Here is a 3,849-nt window from a genome sequence, read left to right as displayed (position 1 = left end):
CTCCTTTTCCCTTGTCTTCATCTGTATATCTTTCCTTCTTTATTTTCTTCCCCTTTTTTACCTTTATTACCGTTGTCTTCCTTTTCTCTCGTCTCCTTCAAATCCACTCCGGCCCAACCTTCCTTTCCTTTCCTATATTTTCTTTGTTCTTCTATTACCTTCGTCTTCGCCTTCTCTCAGCATGCGACATTCTCTACATAGCATTCTCTTTTAAGGACAGACTTAGATGGCTTTATGGACGAGGATGAGGGATGGCAGACATTAGGTGATCAGGAGCTGCCTTATGTACGCCACCTGGCCTCCTGCAGACGTCCTTTGGTATCCTTGAGTATCCTATTATCTTCTTGAGGACGTCCTACCCTCTGCTTTGCTCTTTGCTTGTCTAGTATTATCCCTTTCTAGGCATCTTTTGGCCCTTTCCTTCTGTTTATCCCGTTTTATCCGTTTTCATTCCAATATTCTCGTCTCCACCTAGTGTCTATCTCCTCATTCGGTTCCTCCAACTCATTCTTCTCCCCCTCGTCCTTCTCTTCCTTTCCGGTGGCCGGTAATAAAGTCACAGGAAAAAAAGTCACAATTTTGGCAAGGAAAGAAAGTCAGGTAATCAAACAAAAAATATTCAAGTCAGTCGCCAGACTGAAGGATGGTAGTGACCAACGAGGTTGAAGAATTTATTATTCCACCCTTCGCATAATTATGTTGTTGGTACGGGCATTGTTGTTCATGGTGGCGTCGTGCACTTTCCACAGGTGAGGGGCAAACATAGGTGGATTGTGACGCATTCTCAGAGGCATCAGGGCATCACTGGACACGGCAACTGGCTGCTGCATCAGTCGACAGTAGCCACTAACATAAGTACAATTAAAGTACGTACATGAGCAACTCCTCGGCTTCAGGTGGACCTTGTGGAATGACAGTTTTGAGGTATACCTCAAAGTTTCATCGACGTCCTCGAGGGGCAAAAAAGCTAGAGCATCAATCATGCCACAGAACAAACGAAACTCAGCATTGGTATTATGCTGTGTTCCCAAACCCAGTCCCTGGATCTTAAGCCAAGTGCACTGCGTAAGATGACAGAAACAACCTGTGCTCTCTACGTCGCGGCCAAACACTGCATTCTTATCATTTGTGTGTAGGCCGTAAGGTGGCTGCCTCCTTCCTCTTATTTCAGTTACGTTAATCTCCATATTAGTTTTAGTACCTCCTTTATTCCATTGTTCTCGTTTATATATTACCACTTCCTCCTCCTCGGACGACTAAAGAATAGTGGGACCCCAATGCAAATGTTAGGAAACTTTGGTGGGCCGTCCTTGTGAGATTCAGCACTCACTGGTGTTTTCTCTCAGCAGGTGTGTGAATGCAGTGTACCTGAAAGATGTTAATTGATTAACTAATTCTTATTACGTAAAATTAATTAATCAGTCAATCAGAGAAGGAAAATACAATAATAAAGAAAATTGGAGCTAAAAAAGAAAAAGGAAAGCTGGTGCTGCGCCGCAAGCCGTCGCGAGGATTCCTTTCGATGTTTGTGCGCGTTTCCCAGCCCATCGGTTTTCCATCCCAGAACCGATGAACGCGGAAACCAGCGCCTTCACGGTATTTATGATTAATATTATAATCCAGTCTGGTAGTTTTAAGAAGCGAGTTCTTGCACCCGCCCTCCTCGCCTCGGCGAGGCTGGGGGGCGCCAGCGAGCCCAAGGTCTCCCTGGCGAGCATGGTAGTACTGAAGGGCTCCCGGTAGGGCGCCTCAGCGTCCCCCGGGGCCCCGACGGAGGTGCCGGAGATCTGCCGGCTACAGACCCGGGCAGGTGGGGCTCGTTAGCCGTGGTAGGCAATACACCTATAAGAGCAAACTCCGAACAATAAACCCGGGCAGGTGGAGGTCGTTAGCCGTGGTAGGCAATACACCTAGGAGAGCAAACTCCGAACAATAAACCCGGGCAGGTGGAGGTCGTCAGCCGTGGTAGGCAATTCACCTAGGAGAGCAAACTCCGAACAATAAACCCGGGCAGGTGGAGGTCGTCAGCCGTGGTAGGCAATACACCTAGGAGAGCAAACTCCGAACAACAAACCCGGGCAGGTGGAGGTCGTTAGCCGTGGTAGGCAATTCACCTAGGAGAGCAAACTCCGAACAACAAACCCGGGCAGGTGGAGGTCGTCAGCCGTGGTAGGCAATTCACCTAGGAGAGCAAACTCCGAACAACAAACCCGGGCAGGTGGAGGTCGTCAGCCGTGGTAGGCAATTCACCTAGGAGAGCAAACTCCGAACAATAAACCCGGGCAGGTGGAGGTCGTTAGCCGTGGTAGGCAATTCACCTAGGAGAGCAAACTCCGAACAACAAACCCGGACAGGTGGAGGTCGTCAGCCGTGGTAGGCAATTCACCTAGGAGAGCAAACTCCGAACAACAAACCCGGGCAGGTGGAGGTCGTTAGCCGTGGTAGGCAATACACCTAGGAGAGCAAACTCCGAACAATAAACCCGGGCAGGTGGAGGTCGTCAGCCGTGGTAGGCAATTCACCTAGGAGAGCAAACTCCGAACAACAAACCCGGGCAGGTGGAGGTCGTCAGCCGTGGTAGGCAATTCACCTAGGAGAGCAAACTCCGAACAATAAACCCGGGCAGGTGGAGGTCGTCAGCCGTGGTAGGCAATTCACCTAGGAGAGCAAACTCCGAACAATAAACCCGGACAGGTTGGGTTCGTGAGCCGTCATAGGCAATACACCTAGGAGAGCAAACTCCGAACAATAAACCCGGACAGGTTGGGTTCGTGAGCCGTCATAGGCAATACACCTAGGAGAGCAAACTCCGAACAATAAACCCGGACAGGTTGGGTTCGTGAGCCGTCATAGGCAATACACCTAGGAGAGCAAACTCCGAACAATAAACCCGGACAGGTTGGGTTCGTGAGCCGTCATAGGCAATACACCTAGGAGAGCAAACTCCGAACAATAAACCCGGGCAGGTGGAGGTCGTCAGCCGTGGTAGGCAATTCACCTAGGAGAGCAAACTCCGAACACCAAACCCGGGCAGGTGGAGGTCGTCAGCCGTGGTAGGCAATCTGCCTAGGAGAGCAAACTCCGAACAATAAACCGGGGCTTGTGGAGCTCGTTAAATGTCGTAGACAATCCACGTGATGGGAACACCAAAGAAAAGAAAAAAGAACTCCAGAAAAAGTAAAATATAAAAACGAAACATCAAGAAAAGAAGAAAAACACAGATCATCCACCACTAGGCCCTGACATCGCCAAAATTATGGTTGAGTCATTTCTGGGGAGAAAATGGCTCATCCAGACCAAAGAACATCAAAAAGGGATGATATAAAAGATAACACCAAAAAATATGGAAAAGAAAGAACAAAAAAATTGAAAAAGAAAAGTAACAGCGATAAAAAAACATCAAGATAATAAAATAAAAAGAAACATCATCCACCTTTCGGCCCTGACTAACATCACCAAAATTATGGGTGGGTCTCTTCTGGGAGGAAAGCGGCTCACCCAGACCAACGAACATCAACAAAAGGATGATAGGAAAAAAGAAGATCAAAAAAACAAAATAACAAAGACATAAGAAGAAAAAGAAAAGAAAATACATCGAAAAAGAAAAACAACAGCAGTAAAAAGAACAAGAAAACACGAGATCAAGAAAAGAAAAATATGACAAACATCATCCACCTTTCGGCCCTGACTAACATCTCCAAAATTAGGGGTGGGTCTCTTTTGGGAGGAAAGCGGCTCACCCAGACCAACGAACATCAACAAAAAGATGATAGGAAAACAAGAACACCAAAAAAAAAACATCAACAAAGAAAAACAACATCAAGAAAAGAAAGAAAAAGAAAAGAAAAA

At 47.2% G+C, this 3,849-nt stretch overlaps 2 long non-coding RNA genes across 32 annotated transcripts; one reads left to right on the top strand and one right to left on the bottom strand.

The window, feature by feature from the left end:
• Positions 1-1,097: 1,097 nt before the first annotated feature.
• On the bottom strand, positions 1,098-3,069 carry LOC127007671 (uncharacterized). Of its 18 annotated transcripts, none has more exons than XR_007760355.1 (5): positions 2,931-3,069; positions 2,523-2,658; positions 2,387-2,454; positions 2,251-2,318; positions 1,098-1,842 (listed from the first exon to the last, which is right to left on the bottom strand). It is a non-coding gene; the product is annotated as an uncharacterized LOC127007671 (long non-coding RNA). The 18 variants fall into 18 exon arrangements; XR_007760360.1 differs by having other exon boundaries at positions 2,387-2,522; positions 2,591-2,658; XR_007760353.1 differs by lacking the exons at positions 1,098-1,842; positions 2,387-2,454 and adding exons at positions 1,966-2,114; positions 2,455-2,522 and having other exon boundaries at positions 2,251-2,386; positions 2,591-2,658.
• On the top strand, positions 1,856-3,594 carry LOC127007670 (uncharacterized). 14 transcript variants are annotated; one of them, XR_007760336.1, is made up of 4 exons: positions 1,887-2,020; positions 2,089-2,150; positions 2,763-2,898; positions 2,967-3,594. It is a non-coding gene; the product is annotated as an uncharacterized LOC127007670 (long non-coding RNA). The 14 variants fall into 14 exon arrangements; XR_007760337.1 differs by having other exon boundaries at positions 2,695-2,830; XR_007760338.1 differs by lacking the exon at positions 2,763-2,898 and adding an exon at positions 2,293-2,354 and having other exon boundaries at positions 2,089-2,156; positions 2,899-3,594.
• Positions 3,595-3,849: the final 255 nt, after the last annotated feature.

The sequence above is a fragment of the Eriocheir sinensis genome, chromosome 36 (genome assembly GCF_024679095.1).
Source record: "Eriocheir sinensis breed Jianghai 21 chromosome 36, ASM2467909v1, whole genome shotgun sequence".
NCBI classification, from domain to species: domain Eukaryota; kingdom Metazoa; phylum Arthropoda; class Malacostraca; order Decapoda; family Varunidae; genus Eriocheir; species Eriocheir sinensis.
Note: the sequence above shows the minus strand (reverse complement) of the source record. Positions and strands in the feature narration are given on the sequence as shown.